Here is a 16904-nt window from a genome sequence, read left to right on the forward strand (position 1 = left end):
ACCGCCCCAACAGATCCACATATGACCCAATCTCTACTGCAGTCCACACTGCCCTTTTCCCACCTGGACAAAAGGAACACCTACAGGAGAATGCTGTGACTACAGCTCAATGTTCAATACCATTGTGCCCTCCAAGCTCATCACTACACTAAGGACCCTGGGATTAAACACCTTCCTCTGCAACTGGATCCTGGTCTTCCTGACGGGCCACCCCCAGGTGGTGATGGTAGGCAACGACACATCCGCCATGCTGACCCTCAACACGGCAGCCCCTCAGGGGTACGTGCTTAGTCCCCTCTACTACCAGTTCACCCACGACTGCGTGGCCGCGCACAACTCCAACATTATCATTAAGTTTGCTGACAACACGACGGTGGTAGGCCTGATCACCGACAATGATGAGACAGCCTACAGGGAGGAGGTCAGAGACCTGGCAGTGTGGTGCCAGGACAACAACCTCTCCCTCAATGTCAGAAAGACAAAAGAGCTGATCGTGGACTAAATGGAAGCCGAGCACGCCCCGTCCACATCGATGGGGCTTTTGTGGAGCAGGTCGTGAGCTTCAAGTTCCTCGGTGTCCACACCACTAAGGAACTAATGCATCATGTTTGTCAGACAACAACACAGTCATGAAGAGAGCACGCCTCTTCCCCCTCAAGAGGATGAAATTATTTGGGATGGGCCCTCAGATCCTCAAAAAGTTTGACAGCTGCACTATTGAGAGCATCTTGCCTGGCTGCATCACCGCTTGGTATGGTAATTGCTTGCCTTCCGACGGCAAGGCACTACAGAGGTTGGTGTGTACAGACCATTACGTCACTGGGGCTGAGATTCCTGCCATCCAGGACCTCTATATCAGGATGTGTCAGAGGAAGGCCCAAAAAATACTCAGTCTCCACACACCCAAATCAAAGACTGTTCTCTCTGCTGCCGCACGGCAAGCGGACCCGATGCACCAAGTCTGGAAACAACAGGACCCTGAACAGCTTCTACCCCCAAGTTATAACACTGCTAAATAGCTAGTTAAATAGTTAACCAATAGCTACCTGTAATATCTGCATTGACCCTCTTTTCACTCAACCCCATACGCTGCTGTTACTTGTTATTATCTATCCCGTTATCCCTACCTATATGTACATATCTACCTCGGCAGATAGGCAGGGTAGCCTAGTGGTTAGAGCGTTGGACTAGTAACCGGAAGGTTGCAAGTTCAAATCCCCGAGCTACATTGTAGAATAATAGTGAAGATATCAAACTATGAAATAACACACATGGAATCATGCATTCTTGAAGGAGTTCCCACATATGCTGAGCACTTGTTAGCTGCTTTTCCTTCACTCTGCGATCCAACTCATCCTAAACCATCTCAATTGGGTTGAGGTTGGGTGATTGTGGGGACCAGGTCATCTGATGCAGCACTCCATCAGTTGTCTTCTTGGTCAAATGATTCTTTCACAGCCTGGAGGTGTGTTGGGTCATTGTCCTGTTGAAAAACAAATGATAGTCCCACTAAGCACAAACCAGATGGGATGGCGTATCGCTGCAGAAAGCTGTGGTAGCCATGCTGGTTAAGTGTGCCTTGAATTCTAAATAAATCACTGACAGTGTCACCAGCAAAGCAACCCCACACCATCACACCTCCTCCGCCATGCTTCACGGTGTGAACCACATATGCAGAGACCATCTGTTCACCTACTCTGCGTCTCACAAAGCCACGGCAGTTGGAACCAAAAATCTCAAATTTGGACTCATCAGACCAAAGGACAGACTTGTATTTTTGGTAAGATAGCAGCAGACAAGAGAAATAATTTGTAGCAACACAGGGCACAGTGTGCTTCGCAACCCGCTTGCCACATTAAGGAGAGGGAAGTAGCAAGATAGTGTAGCCGATATCAGGCCAGACTGACAGCTAAAGCACATTTATTGTAGTGATTTCCAAAGAAAATGTACAAGTACGGCATTAACGTCTAGCTACATATATTTTTAAATAATTTACTCCAATAAAAAGTGAATGACTCTGAACACTCTCCAAAGTCTCACGTCTGGCGTGTCCATATAGCCTGTCTAGAAAGAATCCAGCTCAAATTAACACCAAAGTATATATTTTTTGCATTTAATTAACCATAACCCTTTTTCTAACCTTAACCTAATTCTCCTAACCTGCTACGTTAATTCTCCCAATCTGCTACGAAAAGTCAAAGCTGACATTAATTTGACAAAAACTGGATCCCTTTCAGCCATGGCAAAAGCGAGAGGGATAACTGTACCCAAAAGCTGGACTCTCCAGCAGGTGGCATTTTTTCGCAAACCAAGTGAGGAGTTTTTGTATGGAGGTCAATGAGAGAGTGTCGAATTTGGCCAGCAAAACATTTTTATTCTATTTTTCACCTTTATTTAACCAGGTAGGCAAGTTGAGAACAAGTTCTCATTTACAATTGCGACCTGGCCAAGATAAAGCAAAGCAGTTTGACACATACAACGACACAGAGTTACACATGGAGTAAAACAAACATACAGTCAATAGAGTTACACATGGAGTAAAACAAACATACAGTCAATAATACAGTATAAACAAGTCTAAATATGATGTGAGCAAATGAGGTGAGATAAGGGAGGTAAAGTAAATACAATATAGCAAGTAAAACACTGGAATGGTAGATTTGCAATGGAAGAATGTGCAAAGTAGAAATAAAAATAATGGGGTGCAGGGAGGAGGAGCAAAATAAATTAATGAATTAAATACAGTAGGGAAAGAGGTAGTTGTTTGGGCTAAATTATAGGTGGGCTATGTGGTGATTGACAGAGTCGAAAGCCTTGGCCAGATCGATGAATACACTTGCACAGTAATGTTTCTTATCGATGGCGGTTAAGATATCGTTTAGGACCTTGAGCGTGGCTGAGGTGCACCCATGACCAGCTCTGAAACCAGATGGTGTATAATACTTGTATAATACTTACATTGAATGGCTTATTTGCTACGAGTGTCTTATTTGATCAAATATAAGTTTTGTAAGGCTTAGGTTGTACTGATATAAGTAGGATATGGCAACTTTGAGAAAAAACACTAATCTGAGTTTTGCCTGTTGTTCACACGCATATCTGCCCTCTCATTGGATAGAATGGTACACTTGAGTATCTGGTCAATATAAAGAATCCTCTGTGACCAATCTTCTCTTCTTAAAATGTGTATTGGCAGATCGCAACTAACTGAAAGGTGCATACACCTCCACCTACTGTACTGGAGTGTGAGACCAGTCTCCCTAGTCATATATTTCTCTTATCTAGCTCTGTGTTTATGTCTACTATTCTTGAGTGTGCAGTGAATTCATTACACTTTGTCACACAAAAAGGGAAGGGGAAAACGGACAGGGAAAATGCGCCATACCAACTAACCCTACACCCATTAAACCTAACCACTATTCCACTACTTGACCCTATCTGATCCTACACCCTGCCGGCATCCTGGGAGGACGGGTCACTATCGTTCAACACACCTTGTAACCCATTTGCAGAAAAATCAAGTACTTCTCTGCAGCTGCCACCACAACGTCTATTTTCTGTGATTTATGTTCCATTTCTGCGGTACAGCTATGAACGCTAAGCCAACCTTACTGATTACCTGTTCAGATTCCTGAACAGGTAATCAAATGGCTACTCAAACTATTTTCATTGTGTGCCCCCCAACCCCTTTTTTTATGCTGCTGCTACTCTCTGCTTATCATATATGCATAGTCACTTTAAAACTTCTTACGGCTGAAATCCCGTTAACGGTATCGATTTGACAACAGCCAGTGAAAGTGCAGGGCGCCAAATACATAATAAAAATTCCTCAAACATACAAGTATTATACACCATTTTAAAGATGAACTTGTCGTTAATCCCACCACAGTGTCTGATTTCAAAAAGGCTTTATGACGAAAGCATACCATGCGATTTTGTTAGGTCAGTGCCTAGTCACAAAAAACACAGCCATTTTTCCAGCCAAAGAGAGGAGTCACAAAAAGCAGAAATAGAGATTAAATGAATCACTAACTTTTGATGATCTTAATTAGATGGAACTCATAGGACTCCATGTTACACAATACATGTATGTTTTGTTCGATAAAGTTCATATTTATATCCAAGAATCTCAGTTTACATTGGCACATTATGTTCAGTAATGTTTGCTTCTAAAACATCCGGTGATTTTGTAAAGAGCCACGTCAATTTACAGAAATACTCATCATAAATGTTGATGAAAATACAAGAGTTATGCATGGAATTAAAGATATACTTCTCCTTAATGCAACTGCTGTGTCAGATTTCAAAAAAGCTTTACAGAGAAAGCACACCATGGAATAATCTGATCTACAGCGCTAAGCCACCAAAACAAGCCATACAGATACCCGCCATGTTGTGGAGTCAACAGAAGTCAGAAATAGCATTATAAATATTCACTTACCTTTGATGATCTTCAGGGGAATGCACTCCCAGGAATCCCGGTTCCACAATAAATGTTTGTTTTCTTCGATAAAGTCCATAATTTATGTCCAAAGACCTCCTTTTTGTTCTCACGTTTAGTTCACAAATCCAAATTCACAAGGTGCAGTCACTTAGTCCAGACGAAAAGTCAAAACAGTTCCATTACAGTTCGTAGATACATGTCAAACAATGTATAGAATCAATCTTTAGGATGTTTTTTATCATAAATCTTCAATAATATTCCAACCGGACAATTCCTTTGTCTTTAGAAATGAAAGGGAACGCAGCTCACTCTCACGGCCGCGCGCATGACTTAGCTCATGGCATTCTGCCAGACCCCTTAGTCAAACAGCTCTTATTCGCTGCCCCGCACAGTAGAAGCCTGAAACAAGGTTCTAAAGACTGTTGACATCTAGTGGAAGCATTAGGAAGTGCAATCGGACCAAATTTACACTGTATCTTGGATAGGCAATTACTTGAAAATCTACAAACCTCAGAACTCCCACTTCCTGGTTGGATTTTTTATCGGGTTCTTGCATGCCATTTGAGTTATGTTGTACTCACAGACATCATTCAAACAGTTTTAGAAACTTCAGAGTGTTTTCTATCCAAATCTACTAATAATATGCATATAGTAGCTTCTGGGCCTGAGTAGCAGGCAGTTTACTCTGGGAACCTTATTCATCCAAGCTACTCAATACTGCCCCCCAGCCATAAGAAGTTTTAACTATACATTCATGTACATATTGGCCCGACTAACCGGTGGCTGTATGTAGCCTCGCTACTGTTATTTTTCATTGTCTTTTTGCTGTTATTTTTATTTCTTTACTTACCTATTGTTCACCGAATACCTTTTTTGCACTTTTGTTTAGAGCCTGTAAGTAAGCATTTCACTGTAAGTTCTACACCTGTTGTATTTGGCACACGTGACAAATATATTTTGATTTGATTTGATTTGATTTGATGCATATGTTATTCCTATCTTTGATCCCTCGCCCTGGACACATCTTCCTCCACTACTCTCTTCACTGCCTTAGCAAACGACACTTTCTGTACAACTTTCACTTTGGCAACCTCAACCTGCCTTTCTCTCATCGGACACTTCTGATCTCCAGCAACATGCGTACCCCTATAGTTAACACACACAGCTTTTTCCACCAATACTACAGATTCCTTTGTCTCATGCCCTCCTGTGCACTTCTCACATCTAGGAATCTCCCTCCTACACACGACTGCAACATGACCAAGAGCTTGACACCTAAAACTATGTATTAGGGACAAAAGCTCTCACGGGATAACTGACGCATCCATGTACTTTTATAGGTAAAGACTGCATCAAAACTCAGCAGTACAGACAGTGTCTTCTCTGTTTCACCACAATCTCCACCGGGTCTGCGTCGCACCAAACAGTAGGCGTCACAGACACCGGGAATCTTCCATTTCAGTTCATCCTCCTCAACACTTTCAGTGGTGCCCTGCTTAGGGAGTGCAAAGCAAGTCACAGTTCTTGTCCGGAGACGTGGGTGTGGAGCACCAGCTCCCTGTTTGGAAGACACACAAAAAATAATCATGAGTCTACCTTGAGTTACTTTCGACATTTCAATTGTCCCCAAACTCTTCTACACTCAACCTGACATCACCTATGTGACCTATGTTATGTTTCAGGAAACTAGGCTCATGTCACAAGTCATGACTTCACAGGAGAGCCGTTTGAAATGCGTTTTTGGGCAGAAATGCCTTCTCGAACATGTGAACTTCCATGTTACTTAAAAACAAACTTTTATTCCATCTGTAAATAAGACAAAGAGAGGTTGAACAGGCTAGTAATAGGGGTTGCAACAGCGGCGGATAACTTTAGAAAGAGAAGGTCCAGATTGTCTAGCCCAGATTTGTAGGGGTCCAGATTTTTCAGCACTTTCAGAACATCAGCTATCTGGATTTGTGTGAAGGAGAAATGGGGGAGGCTTGGGCGAGTTGCTGTGGGGAGTGCAGAGCTGTTGACCGAGGTAGCCAGATGGAAAGCATGGCCAGCCGTAGAATAATGCTTATTGAAAATCTCGATTATCTTAGATTTATCAGTGGCGACAGTGTTTCCTAGCCTCAATGCAGTGGGCAGCTGGGAGGAGGTGCTCTTAATCTCCATGGACTTTACAGTGTCCCAGAACTTTTGGGAGTTTGTGCTGCAGGATGCAAATTTCAGTTTGAAAAAGCTAGCCTTTGCTTTCCTAAGTGCCTGTGTATATTGGTTCCTAACTTCCCTGAAAAGTTGCATATCGTGGGGGCTGTTCGATGCTAATGCAGTACGCCACAGGATGTTTTTGTGCTGGTCAAGAGCGGTCAGGTCTGGAGTGAACCACGGGCTATATCTGTTCTTAGTTCTACATTTTTTTAATGGGGCATGCTTATTTAAGATGGTGAGCAAAGCACTTTTAAAGAATAACCAGGCATCCTCTACTGACGGAATGAAGTCAATATCCTTCCAGGATACCCAGGCCCGGTCGATTAGAAAGGCCTGCTTGCTGAATTGTTTTAGGGAGCGTTTGACAGTGATGATGGGTGGTCGTTTGACTGATCCATTACCGATGCAGGCAATGAGGCAGTGATCGCGGAGATCCTGATTGAACACAGCAGAGGTGTATTTATAGGGCAGGTTGGTCGGGATAATATCTATGAGGGTGCCCATGTTTACGGATTTAGGGTTGTACCTGGTAGGTTCCATGATAATTTGTGTGAGATTGAGGGCACCTAGCTAAGTTTGTAGGACAGCCGGGGTGTTAAGCATATCCCAGTTTAGGTCACAGTACAGTACAATCTCTGAAGATAAATGGGGGGGAAATTATGGTGTCCAGGGCACAGCTGGGGGCAGAGGGGGGTCTACAACAAGCGGCAACAGTGAGAGACTTATTTATGGAAAGGTGGATTTTTAAAAGTAGAAGCTCGAACTCTTTGGGCAGACTTGGATAGCATGACAGAACTCTGCAGTCTGTCTCTGCAGTAGATTGCAACTCCACCCCCTTTGGCAGTTCTATCTTGGTGGAAAACGTTGTAGTTGGGGACGGGAATTTCAGAATTTGTGGTGGCCTTCCTAAACCGGGATTCAGACACGGCTAGGACATCAGGGTTGCAAAATTGTCCAATTCACACACTTATCAAGAGAAAATCCCTGGTCATCCTTAATGCATTTGAAAATTATGTCTGAGTGTTGGAATGTGCCCCTGGCTATCTGTCAATAAAAACATTTTTACAAATTGGGCTGTTTGGTATTTAAGTACATTTTAGCAAAAATTCCATTTACTTTTGATACTTAAGTATTTTTAAATCAAATACTTTTTAACTTTTACTCAAGTAGTATTTTACTGGGTGACTTTTACTTTTCTATTAAGGTATCTCACATGACAATATAGTATTTATTTTTTCTGGGTAAGCGTCATCTATTATTTATAAAATATTTTTTATCTGGACACTCTGTTTACCTGGAATTCTTCCTTATTGTAGGCTACTGCCACTTTTAGTCTTAATCTTTACTACACTACTCACTGTTTAGCACATGACCTCACGTGAATCCTTAAAGAAATGGGTGTGAACAATGCTGAATGGGTGTAGACAAAGGAGAGCTCTCCAGTAGGTACCAAAACGTTCAAAGTCCCTTTTCTCAAAAGTGAGTTTACAAGTGTATCAACTTTCAAAGCAGAATTACTTTCCCATTGTTCCTCAAAAATGCAGTGTATGACATTCCATTGTGTAGCTCTGAGTCTATACTTTTTACCAATGTAAAAATCCTAATTTCAAATTTTGCTACATGAGACCGAATCCAGGTGGTGAGTCACATATGGATTAGCCATAATGCATGATACATTCTCTCCAAAAATCGAATGGAAAGGAAAGGGGATACCTAGTCAGTTTTACAACTGAACGCATTCAACTGTAATGTGTCTTCCGCATTTAACCCAACCACTCTGAATCAGAAATGTGCGGGAGGCTGTTTTAATCGACATCCTCGTCAGATTTTTACCTTGTCATGGGGGGTAGCCTCCTGGGGTGTTTCTAAACAAATAAGGATAAACATTTCTGCTAAACATTAAGAATACCTGCTCTTTCCATGACATAGACTGACCAGGTGAAAGTTATGATCCCTTATTGATGTCAATTGTTAAATCCACTTTAATCGGTGTGGATGACGTGGAGAAGACAGGTTAAAGAAAGGACAACTTAATATTTTTGGGAAATTAAAGTTGTATACACCCAGTGTATATATATGGGAGGAGCTGGTGTCTCGCGTTGAGAAGATGCATCAGGCCATCCTGGAAGGCATCAACCTCTCTCCCTCCTCCCCCTCCTGCCTTCCTCCATCACTATCATCACCGTTCTCATCCTCACTACCATCCACACCCAGCAGCATACCCCCCGACATCTCACTGCTGCCTTGCCTCTGAGGCAAATAAAGGTTGGTCCTCGATGGGAGAACAGATGCTGCTGGAAATGGTGTTGGAGGGCCAGTAGGAGGCACTGGTCTAAAAAAATATCTCTGGTCTCTGGTCTAAAAAAATATCTTGGGTCAGTGATTGGGGACATTGCCCTGTGTAGGGTGCCGGTTTCCGGATGGGACATTAAAATGGGTGTCCTGACTCTTTGTTATCACTAAAGATCACATGGCAATTATCGTAAGATTAGGGGTGTTAGCCCCGGTGTCCTGCCTAAATTCCAAATCTGGCCCTCATACCACCATGGCCACATAATCATCCCAATCTTCCAATTGGATCTTTTATCCCTCTTCCTCTCCCTGTAACTATTCGCCAGGCTGTTGCTGCAAATGAGAATGTGTTCTTAACTGGTAAAATAAAGGTAAAATAAAATATTTTAAAAAAGAAAAAATACAGACCCAGAGCCTTCCCAGGTGGTGAGCAAATAATGCACACATGTACACATTTATTCATGTGAAATTTGTCACAGATATATAACCAGATATAGATATATATGACAAAAAATATAAAAATTATATAAAGTAACATTTTCCTAACTACAATGTTCTTGCTGAGTCTTACTATGTGATATGACTTCCTGTGGCATATTGTGTTTTTGTCAGCATAAATCCATTACCAGCCAGCATCCCCCTTCAACTTTCATATGAAGTACAGGCTTGAGTAATTGCAAGGAACTAGGATTGGAAGAGAGAGGGTGATCATTCATGTCATGATTCACAAATATTCATTATTGCATGATTTAGTATCCTCAGTTATTCCAGGCACTGAAAATAGCAAGCAGCTGGGTGTTAGTGGATAAAGCATTGATCTAAAGTCAGAATATGGAACATTTTGGCTGAGCTCTACACATGAGAAAAACACAATGATGCTTAATGGGGCAAATGCACCCAGCTAGCACATTTGGTTTCTTGGAAGTTATGGGAACGTACGTCTTTGGTTTCCCATTGGCTCTGGGAATGAAGCCTTAAGTTTCCTGACCAGTAAAACATTTTTTAAACGTTCCGAGAAGGTACATTTTTAGGTTGCAGGGAGGTTCTGAGAATGTTTTACTGTGGTTCCTTGAATGTTTTCCTGGGAGGTTTTATTTATTCTCTGATAACTTTCAAGGAACCAGAGTGAAATTGCGTACAGTGATCAGGCCAAGGGTGAACAACAGACTGCTGCAAACTGATTGGCTGGGACTAGCATTTAGCTACTCTGGCATGATAGTGGAAAATGGTGTTTCATTAAGAAAGTAAACATATTTTCCCAGTTTTTTCTGCCTTCTCACCATTCAATCAAGTTAAGGAGGAAATTGATTCCTTTGCATCCTGAATGGAGAATGTTTTACGTATGAACCAGTCCACAGCGAATAGAAGTGTATAGCTGGCTGCATGTACAGTACATTCAGACTTTTTCAACATTTTGTTATGTTACAGCGTTATTCTATAATTGATTGGATAGTTTTTCCCCCCCTCATCAATCTACACACAGTACCCCATAATAACAACAACAAAAATATATTAAAAACTGACCACATTTACATAAGTATTCAGACCCTTCACTCAGTACTTTGTTGAAGCACCTTTGACAGTGATTACAGCCTATAGTCTTCTTGGGTATGACGCTACAAGCTTGGCACAACTGCATTTGAGGAGTTTCTCTCATTCTTCTCTGCAGATACTCAGGTTGGATGGGGAGCGTCGCTGTACAGATATTTTCAGGTCTCTCCAGAGATGTTTGATCAGGTTCAAGTCCGGGCTCTGGTTGGGCCCCTCAAGGACATTCATTGTCTTGGCTGTGTGCTTAGGGTCGTTATCCTATTGGAAGGTGAACCGTCGCCCCAGTCTGAGGTCCTGAGCGCTCTGGAGCAGGTTTTCATCATGGATCTCTTTGTACTTTGCTCTGTTCATCTTTCCCTTGATCCTGACTAGTCTCCTAGTCCCTGCCGCTGAAAAACTTTCCCACAGCATGATGCTGCCACCACCATGCTTCACCGTAGGAATAGTGCCAGGTTTCGTCCAGACATGACATTCAGGACAAAGTGTTCAATCTTGGATTCATCAGACCAGATAAATTTGTTTCTCATGGTCTGAGAGTCCTTTAGGTTTCTTTTGGCAAACTCCAAGCGGACTGTTATGTGCCATTTACTGAGGAGGAGCTTCCGGCTGACCACTCTACCATAAAGGCCTGATTGGTGGAGTGATTCAGAGATGGTTGGGCTTCTGGAAGGTTCTCCCATCTTCACAGAGGAACTCTGGAGCTCTGTCAAATTGACCATCGGGTTCTTGGTCACCTCCCTGACCAAGGTCAGATCGAGGAAGAGTCTTGGTGGTTCCAATCTTCTTCCATTTAAGAATGATGGAGGCTACTGTGTTCTTGGAAAGGGGACCTTCAATGCTGCAGAAATGTTTTGGTCCCCTTCTCCAGTACTGTGCCTCCACACAATCCTGTCTCTGAGCTCTTTGGAGAATTCCTTCGGCCGCATGACTTGTTTTTTGCTCTGACATGCAGTGTCAACTGTGGGACCTTACATTTTTAATTTAACCTTTATTTAACTAGGAAAGTCAGTAAAGAACTCTTACTGACAATGATGGCCTACCCCAGCCAAACCTGGACAACACTGGGCCAATTGTGCACCGCCCTATGGGACTCCCAATCACCGCTGGATGTGATACAGCCTGGATTTTAACCAGGGACTCTCTTGCACTGAGATGCAGTGCCTTAGACTGCTGCACCACTAGGGAGACCCATTTTACCATAGGGGGACTCCAATCAAGTTGTAGAGTCTCATAGCAGAGTGTCTGAATACTTATGTAAATACTGTATTTCTGTTATTTTGTTTGAATACATTTGCAAAAATGTAAAACAAAAACTGTATTCGCTTTGACATTATGGGGTATTGTGTGTAGAGTGCTAAAAAAAACATGTGTTTATCAATTTTAGTATATGGCTGTAACATAACAAAATGTGGAAAAGGGAAGGTGTCTGAATCCTTTCCAAATGCTCTGTATTTCCTTTGGACGGTAAGATAAAATGACGCAATATCGCCATCTGGCGGCCTGTAGGTCACCACTGCATTTAAAATGTATTTAATACTCTCTGGCATGTTTTTATAAAGTTCCACCACTAGAGGGCAGCAGAGTACTACTGGTACAGCACAGGCAAGTTTTGCAAAAGGTTCCAGAGAAAAAAGGGAGAGGCTACTGGCAAGTTGTGCTCAACTATTAACTCATTATTTACTATTACATTCTAATCTACAGATACATACTGCATGTGTTATCGCAGTAGACACAGGCCTATCAGAGGTGCGTGTGTGTGTGTGAGTGAGTGAATCAACTTCAAAATCCTTAATGTTTCTGGTCCCCAATACCTCAGTGAACTCCTCAGCCCCAAACAGTCTTCACGTTCACTCCGGTCAAACAATCAAAGACTCCTTGCAGTCCCAAAGACAGCCTAAAAACAAATTAGCATTCTGCCGTCTCGGCGCCCGGCTCTGAATCGAGCTCCCCCCACCTCTGCACGCACCAGACCACCACTGCTTTTAAGTGTCAGCTCAAGAAACACTTCTTCGTACGGGCTTTTTCTTAATGTGATCTATTTTGTGGTGTCTGTTGTTGGTCTTATACCTTAGTTTCAAGTTTTATTGTTTTGTCCTTGTCGCCTTTTATTATTTTGTGTATGTTCCAAAGTACCGTGCTGGTACTTTGAAAAAAAATAATAAAGAAATGTGGGATTTACCTAACGGTAATACCTTTCCGTACACTAGAAGATTACCTACTGTACCTGTAACCCTTAATCCATTACGGTTGGTCAGCTGGGTGATGGCAAAACATCATCATAATTGATTTGATTGAAATTAGAAAATATTAGCAACTCATTCACATTTCCTCCTGTACAGTAACCTGTATTGCATTCCCGATGATTGCTACTGCACGGCACACATGCCTCAAAGACAACGTATGAATAATGAAGTGAAATAAAAACAAACCCACCTTCCCCTAACAGACTCAAGTTGAATCAGACAGATGATGTTCCCTGAAGACAGCTCAGGGAACATGACTCAGCTCCATTGTGATTCAGCCTCACCTCATACCTGACAAGAAAAAGTGTGCAAGTTTGTGTGGTTTTGACTGGCCTGTTTTTGGGAACCGAATTTGATTCACTTTGAGTGTGTTAGGCGAAGGTGACTTGTGTTAGTGTGCTTGCTGAAAGTATTGTTACTGTAGGGATTATTATGATTTTCAAAGTTTTGGAGAGCTGTAGCTCTTAAATGGTAAGACCAACAGAGACCAAACTTGGTGGAATGGTTGGCATTGGTGGCTAAATACATTGGGTACAACAAGGTACCACTCTGCCAAATGGTGGTGCTATTGCTAAGCGCTGCCTCTTCGTTTGAGTCTCGGAATTTTGTACGGAGGTTTGTCACTAACAAAAGAACACATTTGCCTCCAGAACCGATGATGCCACAATGATGGATCATCCACCATTTTGAAAATGGTGTACGTTTAAAAAAGAAATTCCTCAGAGACTGCTAAACTGATTTCTCAGAACCTTGGTGTACAGCATGTATAGACCAATATATTTTTATGTTACATACATTAAGTTGATATCTTGAACGCCATGGCTGCTGTGAGCCAATGAAGTTGAGTGAGGTTGTGCCTGACATTTCTAGTATTTTAAACACTCTTGGAGGGTTGGAGCCCACTGCCACCTATGCAACTCAATACTCAATACAAGTGTACACTTGTCCACTACCCACATGGATTTGAAAGTATGAGATTGGTGTGATAGCCAGAGATGCATTCAAGACAGGAACCCTTGCGATCCAGCCTCAGACCAAGACTAGACCTCTTTAGACCCAGACCATGACTAGACCAAGACCAGTTTAAATAGGGAAAAACAACATCCATACCTAGACCTAGACGAAATAAAGACCAAAGACTAAGGTCTTGTCCAAGATCAAGACCAACATTTAAACCAGGGCATTAGTCCCAAGATCCAGACCCAGTAAGGTGAGACCCAGTGAGTGCTATTCCCCTAGTCCACTGACCACGATGACACCGGAAGGACTGGGGAAGAAGGAAAGGTAACAGTGGCTTGACCTGGGCCCGCCAATCACCAGGGATCAGCAAAAACAATTGCCTGACCAGAAACCATGACCCACCTGGAATTCAGCAGGGCAGTTCTTCAGAGAGGAATGGTCTTTGTGCCATTTGACCGGAACTGCCTGGGGAAACCTCCAGGACCACAGCAATCATTTGAAGCCAGTTTCAAGACCCCCCAGTTTTGGTCAAAATTCAGAAAGGGCAAAGATTCAGCCCTGTTAAACTCAGAGCATACCCCCTTTCCGACACAGAATCCAAGTTAGTTACAGTACAGCATCCAGGACTACGACATACAAGTTTGGTTAAGCAGGTTCGCCACACTCAAGTCAGCGGCTAGGAGGGTCCTGGACGAAGACAACATCTGGACTGGTGCACAAAAATGGCTAGTCCTGTTAATACCGGACCCAACTGGAGTGGGCAGAGTCCAACACCTTCCCAGCACCATCATGCTGGGATACAACAGAGGCTCTGTCCACTACTACAGCATGCCAAAACTGTGCAGGAACTGTGGCCAACTGGGCCATCCGGCCGCAGCCTGCACAGCCATCATCTGCAAGATCTCACCTCCAACTGTACCTCCACACGCCCCTGTAACTTGTGAGGGAAAGGGGGCCACTTCTTCAGAAATTGCTCCAGTTCTTACACCAGCAAGGCAAGGCCCAAAGCCCCAAACCTCACAAAACCAAATCCCAAACTCATTAATCCCTCCACCAGAAAACAACAATGAAGACCCAGACCCCAACCATTCCACAGGCACCGCCCAACCCACCACCCAAGATGTCCCAGAAATGGACCCCACCAGGTCACCACCCTAGACATCCCAGAAATAGCCCCCACCTCTGCCCTCTGCCTGACCCTCCAACAAATCTGTTCCTTGTCATCTCCACCCCCTCATCAAAGGGGAGCCAGTTTTGAGTGAGGCCATACAATCAGAAGAACCCCTCATCTCACAACTTCAGTTCTTAGACAATAAACCAAACTGGACAAAAAATACCAAATGGAAAAGACCAGACAAACATGACCAACCCAAAACACAATAAACACAACCCCCAAACCCTCTATTCCCTTCTTGAGGTGGTTGCAAGTCTCATTAAAATTACAAAAGAGTCAGAGCTCAACCTTAACATGTGATGACAATACAGCAGAACAGATTCACCTGAATGACATTTACTCTCACGGGTAGCCAAAAAGAACTACCTGAAAGCCACGCCCAAACTAAGGCATGCCTCTAGTCTTTAAAGAATACCACCCAACTAAATCCTTGTTCACACTAGCAGTTTGAAGTGACTTAAATAAATAACAATTATATTTGATTCTAATCTGTTCGTCCTCCTGCAGTCTGAACAGCCAAAAAGCACATGGAATCAGACATTTCAAGCCACATTTCAAGGCAACTTCGTAGATGGTTTGAAATCAGATACAAATCTGATTCCTTGCCATGCGACTTGTGTATGAATGGTCAAATCTGATTTATTTGCCCTCAAGTGGTTTTTAGACTGTTATTTGGCATATCTTATTGCTTGCTAGCTACTCTGTTGACAGTTTTGACAAGAAGATGTGGTAGCTAACTAGCTTGTTAATGGTTTACAAATTAGTCAATGTGGTAGGAAGCTAAACGGCTAAATTGACTGCTGAGGCTAGTCAAAAGGACTCATTTTGAAAGTTGGATAATTTTATCCTTTGAGGCTTTAAATCTATTCTTACACTATGATTTTTACATTCAAAGTAACTATCACTTTAACACCACCACCATCAGCCTAAACCACTGTCCACACTCCAGTCTTTAGTTACTATGACAACTAGTGTAGTCATGTCAGCATAAGACTGCTGTCTGAACACAGACAAATCCAATTTGGTCGCTTGGAACTTGCTCTTTGTACAGTCAGTATTCCAAAACTGATATGAATAACAAAGTGATTTGAGCATTAAGTTCGGCAGCGTGAACAAGGCTTGAGTAACCCAACTGGCTGGGTCAAAATAACCCAAAGTGTGTTCCGTCAACTATTTACCCAGCGCTGGATTGCTTTTAATCCAGCCTTTTTTGGAGTGTAGGGACAGATTACAGAATCCTGTACCCCCAGAGGGTTCGTCATGAGAGGGTTCTACTTAGAACCCAATTGGGTTCCCTAGAGGGACAAAACTAAGAAAACAGGGTTCCTGGTGAGTGGGTTTTAAAAAATCAAAGGGTTCTATGTGGCACACAAAAGGGTTACCCAATACACTCAGAAATGCTGTGTTAAAAAAACAAACATTTTGGAAAATATTGAACAGAACAAACATTGGGTTGTTTTGACAAAGTCAGTTGAGTCACACAGTTAGGTGGTTGATGCTGGGTTAGTGAGCTATGACCCACTGCAATCAAAAAAATGATCAGTTTGTCAAGTCAGACAGCAATTTGATTGTTTAAATTTAAAAGTTTCTTTGAGGAGATAGTCTAGATTGTTCTGGTTTGGAGTCTTCTTTACTTGATTGGTCTGGTGGAGTGGTTGACGGTGAGTTTGTGTCATTGTATTGGGGGAGAGAAAGGGGTGGGGTCTGGGGTGGCAGTTGCCGGTAGTGATGGAAAACAGAGACTTTCTGAAGGCTTCGGCCTTTTCACCAAATTGTGCCGAAAAGCAGTTCATGAGTCAAAGCTTCGTTATCTGTTCACAATGCACATTAGTGATATCTGCTGGTCAACTACAAATAGCAGGTTATGATTATCAAATGATTTTCTTTCTCCACTGTTTTAATCAAAACGTTGATGGCTTTAGTAACGTAAGATCAGCTGGAATACCAGGATTTCCTCATGCTTCTTTTTTTTGCTTTCAGGTTAGCTTTTCTTCAAAAACGGACTTAATTACATTATTTAAGATGCTTAAGACAGAAGCTTATA

Source organism: Oncorhynchus nerka, linkage group LG22 (assembly GCF_034236695.1).
Source record: "Oncorhynchus nerka isolate Pitt River linkage group LG22, Oner_Uvic_2.0, whole genome shotgun sequence".
Lineage (NCBI taxonomy): Eukaryota > Metazoa > Chordata > Actinopteri > Salmoniformes > Salmonidae > Oncorhynchus > Oncorhynchus nerka.